We start from the raw sequence: 15933 nt of genomic DNA, 5'->3' as shown, positions 1-15933 counted from the left end.
TTGGAGAATTTTGAGCATTACTTTGCTAGCGTGTGAGATGAGTGTAATTGTGTGGTAGTTTGAACATTTTTGGGCATCACCTTTCTTTGAGATTGGAGTGAAAATTGACCTTTTCTTGTCCTGGGGCCACTACTGTGTTTTCCAAATTTGCTGGCAGACTGAGTGTAGCACTTTCACAGCATCATCTTTTAGGATTTAAAATAACTCAGCTGGAATTCCTCAGTGTCCAGGAGTCTCCAGCATACATGTGGGTCACTGAATGCAACAGTCCTCACATAAGCCCTTTTGAAGGAGGTTGTCATGACTGCCATGACCCCTACCATAGTTTGTCCTCAGGCCAGATTGCAGGGAGGGAACACAGTCTCATCCATCAATAAACAATCGGATTAAAGATTTACTGAGCATGGCCCTGGCCATCAGAGCAAGACTCAGATTCCTCCATAGCCAGTCCCTCCCATCAGCAAGCTTCCACAAGCCTTTTATCCTTGTCATCAGAGGGCAGACAGAATGGACACCACAATCACAGAAAACTAACCAATCTGATCACATGGACCATAGTCTTGTCCATGTTCAACCACAGTGCAACTATGAACCATGCCGTGTAGGGCCGTCCAAGATGGACGGGTCACAGTAGAGAGTTCTGACAAAACGCGGTCCACTGGAGAAGGGAAGCGCAAACCACTTCAGTATGCTTGCCTGGAGAACCCCGTGAACAGTATGGAAAGGCAAAATACTCATACGAATATGAGCAAAAGAAAAATTAGTGATATTTTAAGTTATCCTGCTCAAGGGGATAGAATAAGCCCTTATAGAAAAAATGGATTAGTCATTCATCAATGGAAAAATGTGTTTCCAGCCATTAGAAACAGACCCAAGAGAAAAAAACAAATTTGTTGGATTTAAGAACATTTTCACGGAGTCTCTGAATTGACAAGACCACACGTTTCAAAGGTTGCTAGAAGAGTCCTTCCTCCAGGTATGGTGACTGGAATGTGTTACTATACTGCAAAGACTCTCCACAGTCTCATTTTTTTTAAGGTGAAAAATATATTTACTTCATCTAAGGTTTAAAAAAAAGGCTAGCATTTTCTTGGACCAATAATAGTATGGCATCAAAATAGTTTTTTTTTTTTTTAAGTCTTAAAAGGGAATATGTAAAATGTTGATTACACCATGCTTGCAATCTATGACAAGCAATTTTTCTCTACAATAACATTTACATTTTGTGACTATTTCATCAAGGTATTTACCAATCCATTCCTCAGTCTCAGTAGCAAGAGAAGAAATATTCTAATGTGGGTAATTCAATTTAATCTGTTTTGTCAGACCATGCTTAACATTGGAATAATAGCCCCTGAAATTATTTTCTCCTAATTCTGTAGAAAGCTTCTTATTTTCCTAGGCAGTGGTGAGTCTGAAATACTGTTCTCAAGGCAGCCTTTTTTTTTTTTTAAATAAATGTCTATTTCCATAGGTTAATTAAGAAAATGCTCTTGCAGCAAAAACAGGCAGCAGAGATTACAAATTAATTGCTAAGAAACTTCTAGAAAAAAATGATGGAGTGAATTAAATGGTCAGAGACCTTGTCTTCAAAGTTTCCAATGATGTGGCCATAAAATCATGTACAAAAGAAAAAAAAAAAAGCTTCAGCAGCCACAGTTGATAAGAATAATTTAGTGTATGCCAACCATTAGACTTTTTTATAAATTTCTACAGCAATGGTAAAGAAGGATTAAGAGACAATACTTATGAGAAATATGAAGAATGCCAGAAAGAACGCCATTTGGTCAGGACTCCATTGAAAGATGACAAGAGTACCCCGAATGACATCTCCTGAACTAGACAGTGGGAGGACTCTGTGGTCAGCCCTAAAGTCTAATTCCAAATGCACTTTCAACATCTCTACTTTTTATGAGAGAAATATGTGTGTTCAAGACTTGAGGTGACTTACCCTGAGGCATTATACTATTAATGTCTTTACTAATCCAAGACTTTTGTCAAAAATCCAGTAGATCTTTCTCCTTTCGTCGGGAGTGAAAAAACACGTCTTTTCCCCCTACATTTTGCGTGTTCAGTTTGCAGTGGAGAGCTAAAAATTGATGCCAGAACTGCCCTACTTCCAAAGCTGCTGAAGAAGGCAGAAGCTCCCTCTGCAGAAACTTGTCATTGGCCAAGGCCTTTGGATTCTTGAAATGAAGCTGAAAGAGTGGTAAAAGATCCTTGTAAACTTCAGTCGTGCTTGAGTAGGAACTGATAACAAATGATGTTTAGCAGGGAAAGACTGTGTTCTGACATCCCAAAGAGTTTCTACTTTGAAGTAAATGGCTCACATTCAAACCCAACCTTGCCAGTTACAAGCTCTATGAGACTTGCATAAATTATTCAGTTTCTTTGAGCCTCCAGTTTAATATTGGTAGAGTCGCGAATCCCTTAAGATTATGGCCAAAAACAAAGTGAATACATTTGTAAAGGACCGGTATGATGTCTGAAGCATAGTAGGCACTCAATCTGTATAAATATTTTCATGTATCTAATCAGGTGTTCATTTAAATCCTGTCATAAATTTGTTATGCAGGTCTTCAATAGCAGCTGTGGACTGGTTTTATAATTATTAAAGACATGTATAAAACTTCAAAGCTTACATTTCATGGGAGTTTTGGAGGAAAGATGATAAATGTAACTTTATTTGTCTGAAATAAATCGATTTCCTCTCCATCTTAAACTCTTACTTCTTTTAGGATGAAAACAGCCACTCCAATGTTTTCTTTTGCTTCAGAAGGAAAACTCAAGCAATATATTCTACTCCTCTATCATTTCTCATTGCAGAAGCATTAAATTGGAGGTTTGGAAGAGTGCATATCATCCTCTCCTCACGCTTTGCATCTGATCATTGACTTGAACTACGTTATGGCAATATCTGCAGAAATACTTTGCCGTTTCATCTCTGGCATATGGCCTTTACTCTATTTACCAGGAAAAAACTACTGTGGCTTGACTGCTTCATAGTGTCTTGTCTGAAACACTTTGACTCAATGAGATGATATGGGTGACAGCTAATGCCCCTTCAACAACATGTGTGAGAACTGCTGCTGCTGCTAAGTCGCTTTAGCCATGTCCGACTCTGTGCGACCCCATAGACCACAGCCCACTAGGCTCCCCTGTCCCTGGGATTCTCCAGGCAAGAACACTGGAGTGGGTTGCCATTTCCTTCTCCAATGCATGAAAGTGAAAAGTGAAAGTGAAGTCGCTCAGTCGTGTCTGACTCTTAGCGACCCCATGGACTGCAGCCCATCAGGCTCCTCCATCCATGGGGCTTTCCAGGCAAGAGTTCTGGAGTGGGTGCCATCTTCTTCTCCTGTATGAGAAATCGACGGGCTATTCCAAGCTACCTCTGTGAGATCTCCATGCTGTCGTGTACACTCCACTTATCAATGCCATAATGGGAAGGAACACTGGGAGGCTTGTCAATACTCAAGGCAGTCAGACAGGATAGGGTATACATTCTTCCATTCTTAATACCCAAATCTCTCTGTGGTTCTATTCCCCCTCTTAGCAAAGAGCTCTGGCTGCAACTTCCCCAACATCTAATAGTCTTGATTCTCCTCTGAGACTTGCTTTTCTTTTTCAGGTTAAAGCATCTTTTCCTAGCCTGGGTGGTGGTGAAGGATTTTGGTTATGTATTCTCTAAGTTGTACTTACACTTGAATGTAGTCCAAAGAAACACAATAATTTGATGTTAGTAACAGTTCTACATGATAAGATTTCCTTGGAACAAACCAAAGCCTTGTGTGTCTTGGACAAAAATATAACAGGGATTATAAGAGGGTGAAAAAGGAACTGGGGGAATTTAAATGTCATATACATAGACTAATACTTCAGAATATTAGCCTTTTCCACTTTTCTCACTAGAAAATAAGTTAAATATATTTTGAATTAGGACAGTTTTATTTCATCTATCAGCAACTGGAAGTCAATTCAGTTCACTCATTCACTCGTGTCCAACTCTTTGGACCCCGTGGACTGCAGCACGCCAAGGCTTCCTTGTCCATCACCAACTCCCGGAGTTTACTCAAACTCGTGCCCACTGAGTCAGTGATGCCATCCAACCATCTCATCCCCTGTTGTCCCCTTCTCCTCCTGCCTTCATTCTTTCCCAGCATCAGGGTCTTTTCCAATGAGTCAACTCTTCGCATCAGGTGGCCAAAGTATTGGAGTTTCAGCTTCAACATCAGTCCTTCCAATGAATATTCAGGACTGATCTCCTTTAGGATGGACTGGTTGGATCGCCTTGCAGTCCAAGGGACTCTCAAGAGTCTTCTCCAAAACCTCAGTTCAAAAGCGTCAGTTCTTCTGCACTCAGCTTTCTTTGTAATCCAACTCTCACATCCATACATGACCACTGGAAAAACCATAGCCTTGACTAGACAGACCTTTGTTGGCAAAGTAATGTCTCTGCTTTTTAATATGCTGTCTAGGTTGGTCATAACTCTCCTTCCAATGAGAAAGCATCTTTTAATTTCATGGCTGCAGTTACCATCTGCAGTGATTTTGGAGCCTCCCAAAATAAAGTCAGCCACTGTTTCCACTGTTTCCCCATCTATTTGCCATGAAGTGATGGGACTGGATGCCATGATCTTAGTTTTCTGAATGTTGAACTTTAAGCCAACATTTTCACTCTCCTGTTTCACTTTCATCAAGAGGCTCTTTAGTTCTTCTTCACTTTCTGCCCTAAGGGTGGTGTCATCTGCATATCTGAGGTTACTGATATTTATCCCAGCAATCTTGATTCCAGCTTGTGTTTCCTCCAGCCCAGTGTACTCTGCATATAAGTTAAATAAGCAGGGTGACAATATACAGCCTTTTCCTATTTGGAACCAGTCTGTTTTTCCATGTCCATTGTTAACTGTTCCTTCCTGACCTGCATACAGATTTCTCAGGAGGCAGGTCAGGTGGTCTGGTATTCCCATCTCTTGAAGAATTTTCCACAGTTGAGTGTGATCCACACAGTCAAAGTCTTTTATAGTCAATAAAGCAGAAATAGATGTTTTTCTGGAGCTCTCTTTCTTTTTTGATGATCCAGCGGATGTTGGCAACTTGATCTGTAGTTCCTCTGCTTTTTCTAAAACCAGCTTGAACATCTGGAAGTTCACAATTCACGTGTTGTTGAAGCCTGGCTTGGAGAATTAAGGTCAGGAGCAGCGGCTGAACTCCAGTAGACCAGCCATGAGGAGATACCCCACGTCCAAGGGCAAAGGAGAAGCCTCAGCAAGATGGTAGGAGGGGCGAATTTGCATTTAGAATCAAACCCCATTCCCACCAGAGGTGCTCAGAGGGCTCAAACAGACCTTGTGCACATCAGGACCCAGAGACCCCACAGAGGCTGAGACAGAACTGTGTTTGAGTGTCTCCTGTGGAGGTCTGGGTCAGCAGTGGACTGCCGCAGGGGCAGGGGCTCTGGGTGCAGCAGACTTGGGTATGGCATAAGCCCTCTTGGAGCAGGTCACCATTAACCCCACAATAGAACTTTCACAGGACTGGGAAATAGACTCTTAGAGGGCACAAATAGAACTTTGTGCCCCAGGACCCAGGAGAAAGGAGCAGTTCAGTTCAGTTCGGTTGCTAAGTCGTGTCCGACTCTTTGCGACCCCATGAACCACAGCATGCCAGGCCTATTCATAATATTCCATTGGGTATGTGTGTGTGTGTAAAATGTCACATTTTTTTATCCATACCTTCATTCATGGATGTGGGTTGTTTGCATGTGTTGGATTTTGTAAGTAATGCTGCAGTGAACATAGGGACCATTATATCTTTTCAAGTTCCTGCTTCTGTTCCCTTTGGATAAATACTCAGTAGTGGAATTACCGAATCCTAGAAATCATAGGGCGGTTTTCAGACTTTTTGAGGGACGTCCATACTGTTTTCCATAGTGGCTGCATCAATTTACGTGCTCACCAGCAGCACACAAGTCTTCCCTTTGCTTCACATCCTTGCCAACACTTGTCACTTCTTGCCTTTTTGACAACAATTTTAATAGGTGTGATGTGATAGCGTATTGTGGTTTTGATTTGCATTTCCTTGATGCTTAATGACTGTGAGCACATTGTTATATACTTGTTGGTCATCTGTATTGTTTTTTTTTTAAATGTCTGTTCAGATCTCACGCTTAATCTTTAGTTGGACTGTTTATTCTTTTCCTGTTGAGCTGTATGTGCAGAATATTTAATAAACTTTCTGTAGATGGTAATTCTTTAATATTTACAACAACCAGAGAATTCATAGAGGTATCTTAAGTGTAGTAATAAATTTAATCCCAAATCCTATAAATTGCTGTTTCTTTGAAGTTCCCTTAAAATAAAGTTTTCTTGATAATGTTTATATTATAGAAGCTCTTTGTCTATGGTTGTAGCCAGAGTTTCACAAAGTACTTTATGAACTGGTGAGTGTGTTTTAACATTAGTAACATTAGCAATTTTCCTAAAAGTTTTTTGTCTATTTGGACATATGTTCACAAGATAAGCAACAAACTGTTTTATTTGTAAATGAATAACTCTTCTGAAAGCCAGATTGAAAACACATTTAAACGCACAAAATCGTTCACTTCCTCTTTTATTTCAATATTTATTTAAGTTTGCATAAATAATGAGTATTATATTCAATGTACATCAGTTTTGAGGACCATCCAATGGAAATTAGCATTTTAAGTTTAGTGCATGCATATAGATAATAGACAGAAGTGTTTCTGATGCTTTTTGCCTTATTACAGTGAAATTCTGATTATTTAGATAATATGTATAAAAGGGAAATTTGCATTTAAGAATTTGAGGTTTAAACTCCTGACTTTGTAATTGAGCATGATTCCCCCATACACATATAACCCCAAGTTATAAAGATAACATCTATGGTTTATGATAATTACAACTGGGAGACAGTTAAAATCACTTTTATAAAAGGAGCTGTCAAAATCTGCTTGAGCTCCTCTCATGGAAAGCCTTTAAAATCAAGCTCAGAGTGTTTTTCTTTTACTCAGAGTGTAAACAGAGTTAGTATTTATTACAAAAAGCAATTTAAATTGTTGTGTAAAATATTTACGAGTCCAATCAATGTAGGAAACAATTTCCTCTAATCAAAAACCCCAAGCCATTGACACTAGAATCCATTTGGGAAGAAAACCAAGCCTAGGAAATTGCAATTACACTTGTAAATAAGGGAGGAATCCTTGAAGTGATGTAGTTGTACATGTGTTTCATACTTTGGAAAATATGGAGCAGGGTCTCCACATACGCATTGTTTGAAGATCAGTAAGTATATTTGTGATCCTTTGGACTGTAGCCCATCAATCTCCTCTGGAGAAAATCCACGGGATTTTCCAGGCAAGAATAAGAGGTGAGTCACCATTTCTTTCTCCAACAAAGTACATTAAATTATTAAATAAGGGACTATTGACCCTGTTTAAAATATGTGACTGTGTGAGAATTACAGAGTAAAATCTTCCAAAAATCTACCCCTTTATTAAAAAAAAGTGAGAATAGCTGAGGCCAGAAGTAGAAGCCCACCCCCAACTCCCAGGGTAAAGCAATCGGAGACTCATTCCCTGTGAACCAAAACTCCAAGACGAAAACAGAACAATTAAGGGAGGAAGCTGGTCCCTGCCCAGACCATATGTTTTTCATTCTTGAAGCCAGGAGACCTTCCCGGCCACACACGCACAGAAAAGCTCCTTGGGGGTCAAAGGTGAGTGATGTCAAGAGATGCTCTACCCACAGGCCTCTTTGGTAGAATCCATCTTGCCTAAGAGATGTATGTGAACAGTTGGGAGGATTCTGAGATATAATAAATGTGACTGTGAACCAGGCAAATCAAAACGATTGGCCAAAGGACACTCAAAGAAATGTCCTAAATGAGTGGTTTAAGCTGCCACGCGGACGTGACTCAGGGGCTCTCCCTCTGAGTCTGCCTGTGTGTCTATCCACATGTACTGCTCTCTTTTTCCTCTTACTACATTCTTTACTCACTTCACTACTTTCCATCTTTGTGGAAGTTCCTTTTTTGCGTAGCCGAAGGGCCAGGGCCTTTGTCACTGACCACTGGTCTAGCGGTTAGGATTTAGTGCGTTTACCGCTCCCGCCAGCCTCAGTCTCTGGCTGGGAACCCAGGTCCTGCTCCAAGTCACTGCAAGCTGAGGCCACCTGAGAACACACTGGCTGGCAAAATTGTCCAAATCAAGTTTTTCAGAACTCTGAAAATGAATCAAAGGCTTGAAAAAATCCATGGAACATCTACTTGAGAAATATAACTGAATCTTAATAAAAGCAGTGAGCTTTGCTGTATTTTAACATGTTCCCATCCCTTTCTAAAGTGGTTTTGAAAACAAAAGGCTTTTAATCATGGTAGCCTTGTAAGCAACAGCCTCACAGATGCTGGAGTGGCAGAAGGAATGTCATTTTTCTCATCACTGCCTTTCCTGGACGCTTTGCACATGCTGGAACAAAAAGCGAAGGCGAAGTTGTAAACCGCATGCCAGAACCTGAAGGCTTGTTGTACACAGAGGCCCTCAGCAGACTGGAAAGTGTGGGTTTAAAGCATTTAAGGAGATCTCTGATCGATGATTAGCTCATCATTTGCTAACTGAGCAGACACTTCAGTGAACACATATGACAAAGAATTTTGATTTTACAGAATTAATTCAGAAAAGTCAATAAACAAATACCACTGCTACCGACAACAGCAAACTACAACACAAAATACTTCTGGGGAGATGATCGGAGATTTGTATTCGCAGCTTTATACTATTTTGAATTTCCATCTTCTATATCAAAAACATGAGATAACAAAAAGATAAAAACAAGAAAATACAACCTATATACTGGGGGAAATATAATAGTCAACAGAAACTGCCCCTGAGGATTTCACATTGGACTTATCTAAACAGATTTTAAACCAACTCTTATAAATATGTTCTAGGAACGAACAAAAGCAACATCTAAGGATAAAAAGGAAAGATTAGAATGATGTGTCACAAAATACAGAGTAGCGAAAAAGAGATAAGAATCACAGAACAAAGGATCAAATTCAAATTCTGGGACTGAAAATTACAACAACACAAACAAAACTTTCCACATATGATTTTATACACACACACATATATGCATATGTGTGTGTGTGTGTGTGTGTGTGTGTGTGTGTGTATATATATATGTTTAAGAAGCTTAACAAACTCCAAGTAAGATAAGCTAAAAGAGTGCACATCTAATAAGCAAATGCAAAAGAATAAAGTTGTACCCTTATTTTATAATATTATATATAGAAATTTAATTTGAAATGTAGCTAAGACCTAAATGCAAACTCTAAAACTCAGACTTACAGAAGAAAATAGAGAAAACTTCATGACATTGAACTTGGCAATGGCTTATTGACTATGACACCAAAATCATACACACAAAGGCAGAAACAGAGAAATGGGACTATATAGAAATTAAATACTTTTCTGCATCAAAAGACACAATCAACAGAAGGAAAAGACAGCCTGCAGACTGGGAGAAAATATTTTCAAATCATATATCTGATAAGAAGGAAATATCCAGAATATATAAAAGACTCCTATAACTCAACAAATAAAAAATAGAATAACCAAATTAATAAATGGACAAAGAATTTATTGTCTAAAATTGACATTCCAAATGTTAACAAGCGTTTTACAATTGCCTAAAGGCTGCAAAAATGACTATACTTGTATTTTCAGGTAAAGACAGCCAATAATAAGGCAGCTCAGTAATTCATAAAAATATCAACAAATGGTGTTTACTCATTTTTATTTTCAAGACCGAGTGTCTGGAAATGTTAGCTAGTTTCCACATAAAGCAGCATGTTCAGTTCTGCATATGTAAACTTCGTAGTGCAATGGTAGCTTGTATGAAAAATAAAGACTTAACACCACAAAAGAGTCTGAAATTAAAAAAAAAAAAGTTATACAAAGATGTTTTCAGATCATAGTGAAAAAAACTACAAATCAGTACTGAGAAAATCTGAGAAGTACATAAATATTTGGAAATTAAGCAGTATGTTTCTAAATAAGTAATGATCCAAAAACGAAATCAAAAGGAAAATTAGAAAGTGCTTTGAGATGAAAGAAAATGGTGAAACAATATATTAAAAAAACTTCTAGAATGCAGCAAAAATAATGAGAAAATGATAGTTTTAAATGTCTGTATAGGAAATCTCAAGTTAATAACCTTCTGCCTTAAGAAACTAGAAAAAGCAAAATAAACTCAAAACAGCAAAATGAAGGAAATATAGATTAGAGCAGAAATTAATGAAAGAGAGAACAGAAAACATTAGATAAAATTAATTTTTAAAAAATAGCTCTTTGGGGGGTGGGGGGAAAGAAAATTGACCGACTTTTAGCTAAACTGACCCAGAGGAAAAATCAAAGACTGAAATGACTAAAATCAGTAACGAAATGATTTTTGACAAGGGTGCCAGGATAATTCAAATGGAAGAGAATAGGCCCGCCATTTTCTACATGCAAAAGAATGAATTTGAAATCCTCACAACACATACAAAATTATTTTGAAATGGTTCAAAGATCTAAATGTGAAAGCTAAAATCATAAAACTTTTAAAAGAAAACACGGATGTAAATTTTCATAGCATTGCATTAGGCAGTGATTCCCCTCCACCCCCCCCTCAACCCAAGGAGGAGACAGTCAAGAAGGAAGAAAGAAAGAAACTGGGATTCATCAAAATTTAAAACTTTCATGTTTCAAAGGATGCCAGTAAGAAAGTGAACTGAAAACCCACAGAGTAGAAAAAGATAGATTCGCAAACTATTTGTCTGGTAAAAGTACTTGTACTCAGTATGTAAAGGACACAATCACCAGAGCAAAATAAAAATAACATACTTAAAACATAACAAAAAAAATGGGAATACTTTCTAAAGACTATATGCCAGTGATCATTAAGCCCAGGGGAAAATGTTCAGCATCATTAGTCACTAAGAAATTGAAAATTCAAATCAAAACCACAGTGAGATATCACTTTAAATCCACTGTGATGGCTGATCAAAAAGACCAACAATGGCAAGTGTTGGGGAGAATAGAGGAACCTGAATCCTTATATGTCGCTGGTGTGAATGTAAAATGCTACAGCTGCTTGGGAATTCCTCAAAAAGTTATATATAGAGTGGGAAAGACTAGGGCTCTCTTCAAGAAAATTAGAGATACCAAGGGAAAATTACCAAAGATGAGCTCAATAAAGGACAGAAATGGTATGGACCTAACAGAAGCAGAAGATAGTAAGAAGAGGTGGCAAGAATACACAGAAGAACTGTACAAAAAAATCTTCACAACCCAGATAATCACGATGGTGTGATCACTCACCTAGAGCCAGACATACTGGAATGTGAAGTCAAGTGGGCCTTAGAAAGCATCACTATGAACAAAGCTGGTGGAGGTGATGGAATTCCAGTTGAGCTATTTCAAATCCTGAAAGATGATGCTATGAAAGTGCTGCACTCAATATGCCAGCAAATTTGGAAAACCCAGTAGTGGCCACAGGACTGGAAAAGGTCAGTTTTCATTCCAATCCCAAAGAAAGGCAATGCCAAAGAATGCTCAAACTACCACACGATTGCACTCATCTACGGTAGTCTTCCCTGGTGGCTCAGATGGTAAAGCGTCTGTCCGCAATGTAGGAGACCTGGGTTCAATACCTGGGTTGGGAAGATGCCCTGCAGAAGGAAATGGCAGCCCACTCCAGTATTCTTGCCTGGAAAATCGCATGGATGGCAGAGCCTGTTGGGCTACTGTCCATGCGGTCGCAAAGAGTCAGACATGACTGAGCGACTTCACTTTCACTTTCACACACTAGTAAGGTATTCTCAAAATTCTCCAAGCCAGGCTTTGGCAATACATGAACCGTGAACTTCCAGAGGTTCAAGTTGGTTTTAGAAAAGGCAGAGGAACCAGAGATCGCATTGCCAACATCTGTTGGATCATCGAAAAAGCAAAAGAGTTCCAGAAAAACATCTATTTCTGCTTTATTGACTATGTCAAAGCCTTTGACTGTGTGGATCACAATAAACTGTGGAAAATTCTGAAAGAGATGGGAACACCAGACCACCTGACCTGCCTCTTGAGAAATCTATATGCAGGTCAGGAAGCAACAGTTAGAATTGGACATGGAACAACAGACTGGTTCCAAAGAGGAAAAGGAGTACGTGAAGGCTGTATATTGTCACCCTGCTTATTTAACTTATATGCAGAATACATCATGAAAAGCGCTGGGCTGGAAGAAGCTCAAGCTGGAATCAAGATTGCCGGGAGAAATATCAGTAACCTCAGATATGCAGATGACACCACCCTTATGGCAGAAAGTGAAGAGGAACTAAAAAGCCTCTTGAAGAAAGTGAAAGAGGAGAGTGAAAAAGTTGGCTTAAAGCTCAGCATTCAGAAAACGAAGATCATGGCATCTGGTCTCATCACTTCATGGGAAATAGATGGGGAAACAGTGGAAACAGTGTCAGACTTTATTTTTGGGGGCTCCAAAATCACTGCAGATGGTGATTGCAGCCATGAAATTAAAAGACGCTTACTCCTTGGAAGGAGAGTTATGACCAACCTAGACAGCATATTAAAAAGCAGAGACATTTCTTTGCCAACAAAGGTCTGTTTAGTCAAGGCTATGATTTTTCCAGTGGTCACGTATGGATGTGAGAGTTGGACTGTGAAGAAAGCTGAGCACCGAAGAATTGATGCTTTTGAACTGTGGTGTTGGAGAAGACTCTTGAGAGTCCCTTGGACTGCAAGGAGATCCAACAAGTCCATCCTAAAGGAGATCAGTCCTGGGTGTTCATTGATAGGACTGATGCTGAAGCTGAAACTCCAATAGTTTAGCCACCTAATGAGAAAAGCTGACTCATTGAAAAAGACTCTGATGCTGGGAGGGAATGGGGCAGGAGGAGAAAGGGATGACAGAGGATGAGATGGCTGGATGGCATCACTGACTCGATGAACATGAGTTTGGGTAAACTCCAAAAGTTGGTGATGGACATGGAGGCCTGGCGTGCGACTCATGGGGTTGCAAAAAGTCGGACACAACTGAGTGACTGAAGTGAACTGAACTGAACTGAGAGTTAGCATATGACACAACAATACCACCTCTGTGTGCACAGTTGCAGAGCACTGGAAACATATTTCCACTTGTACATGGATGTTCATACTATCACTATTCATCAGAGTTTAAGAGTAGACAGGATCTAAATTCAGTTAACAAGTGGACAAAATGTAATACAGGCATACAATAGAATATTATTTAGACACAAAAAGAAGTGATGTACTGATATGTGATACAACAGGGACAAGCTTTTTAAACATTATGGTAAAGGACCCACACGTTTTATAACTCCATTTATGGTTCTGGACATTTTGAAATGTCCAAAAAGATAAATTAATAGAAATAGAAAATATACTAGCATTTGCCAGAGGCTGGATGAAGGTAGGGGTAGTGAGTATACAGATATGCAGAGTTTCTTCTCAAAGTGATGAAAATGTTCTGGAATTAGATATTGGTAATGGTTGTACAACTTGGTGAATGTAAAATCACTAATAATTTACAAATAAAAGATATTGAAATTCATGTGTCCAATAGAAAAACATATTTTTCATATGATTAGGGAAAAAGAATCAGTAACAAGACAAACTGGCTCAGCAGAAACTACTTCCCGATGAAATTGTGACATAGCATTTTCCTGAAAATATTAAGATCAGATAAATGATCAAGAAATAATGCCTTGTCATATAAATGTAAGTTCATCACATCTTCTAGGTTTCCAAGATGTGAGTAAGACTAACATTCATTTTCTAAAAGTAATCTTTTATAATGCATGTGCAGCTGATTAATAGAAATAGTCATAAACATACTACAACCTCAAATACTTGGTTCAGTTCAGCTCAGTTCAGCTTAGTCGCTCAGTCGTGTCCGACTCTTTGAGACCTCATGAATCACAAGCAAGCCAGGCCTCCCTGTTCATCACCAACTCCCAGAGTTTACCCAAACTCATGTTCATCGAGTCAGTGATGCCATCCAGCCATCTCATCCTCTGTCATACCCTTCTTCTCCTGCCCCCAATCCCTCCCAGCATCAGGGTCTTTTCAAATGAGTCAGCTCTTCACATCAGGTGGCCAAAGTATTGGAGTTTCAGCTTCAGCATCAGTCCTTCCAATGAACACTCAGGACTGATCTCCTTTAGGATGGACTGGTTGGATCTCCTTGCAGTCCAAGGGACTCTCAAGAGTCTTCTCCAACACCACAGTTCAAAAGCATCAATTCTTCGGTGCTCAGCTTTCTTCACAGTCCAACTCTCACATCCATACGTGACCATTGGAAAAACCATAGCCTTGACTAGACGGACATTTGTTGGCAAAGTAATGTCTCTGCTTTTTAATATGCTGTCTAGGTTGGTCATAACTCTCCTTCCAAGGAGTAAGCATCTTTTAATATCATGGCTGCAATCACCATCTGCAGTGATTTTGGAGCCCCCAAAATAAAGTCTGACATTGTTTCTACTGTTTCCCCATCTATTTCCCATGAAGTGATGGCACCAGATGCCATGATCTTCGTTTTCTGAATGTTGAGCTTTAAGCCCTTTTTCACTCTCCTCTTTCACTTTCTTCAAGAGGCTTTTTAGTTCCTCTTCACTTTCTGCCATAAGGGTGGTGTCATCTGCATATCTGAGGTTATTGATATTTCTCCTGGCAATCTTGATTACAGCTGTGCTTTTTCCAGCCCAGTATTTCTCATGATGTACTCTGCATATAAGTTAAATAAGCAGGGTGACAATTACAGCCTTGAAATACTTGGTTATATCTGTGCAATTCAGGGCAGAAGAAAATAAAAAACACCTGGGATTGGCACACAGGGGCAGCAAATTGTCTTATAGGAAACAGATAAACATGTAAAGGCTTAAGAAGCTATATGAATGGGTAACATTGGTATCACCGAGTGGGTCAGAAGAAAGTAAACCTATTCTAGGCTTGAATGTTTGAAAAAGATTACAATGTGTTTGCTTCTCTATCTAGGAAATTTGGAAAGTTAAAAAAAAAAAAAAAACGAAAAAAGAAAGAGTTGACATGCTCTCTCCTTAGAAAATAACTATTCATCATAAGCTACAACTTAGGATTTGTCTTTGAAAAGTGTATATTAGCATTCCTTTAGGTTGTTTTACTTGAGTTGATGGCTTTACCTGTCTTTATCTTGTCAGTTAGCTTCTTACTTTACCTCTCTTTTTATAAACCAATTTGAATGTCAGCCCAGGCTGTGTAGTGGAAATTATGTGTTTGGACTAATTAATATTCATCTCCATGTCTTTTAGAAGTAGCTCCCTGATATTCCTTTGAAAAACAGAGACTTTCCCAGAGTCTGTGCTCATCAAATCATTGCCAGAGTCTCAACCTTCCATAACCTAGGGCGGGTGAGTGAGGGAAATATGGCCATCAGACTCGCCAGGAATCAGCTCTGCATCTGGGAGGCTTAGGGTAGATAAATGGTAGATGCATTCATCTCTTCAGCTTGTCCTCAGGAGGAATGAGGACTGGCCCACTTATGTTTTATAGCTCCTTAAAACAGGAGGGCTTCCCTGGTTGGCTCAGTTGGTAAAGAATCTGCCTGCATGCAGGAGACTTGGGTTTGATCCCTGTGTCGGGAAGATCCCCTGGAGAAAGGAATGGCAACCCACTCCAGTATTTTGGCCTGGAGAATTCCATGGACAGAGGAGCCTGGCAGGCTACAGTCCACGGGGTCCCAAAGAGTTGGACAAGACTGAGTGAGTAACACTTTCACTAAAACAGGTGCCTGTTTTATAAAAGTTCTAGTTCTTCTGTACAATCTCTGATCCTCTGCACATCTTATCCTTTCAGTGAGCTGCTGCTTTTGGCTG

The sequence above is a fragment of the Bos indicus genome, chromosome 10, assembly GCF_029378745.1.
Source record: "Bos indicus isolate NIAB-ARS_2022 breed Sahiwal x Tharparkar chromosome 10, NIAB-ARS_B.indTharparkar_mat_pri_1.0, whole genome shotgun sequence".
Classification (NCBI taxonomy): Eukaryota; Metazoa; Chordata; class Mammalia; order Artiodactyla; family Bovidae; genus Bos; species Bos indicus.
The sequence above is the reverse complement of the archived record's forward strand: the minus strand, read 5'-3'. Positions refer to the sequence as shown.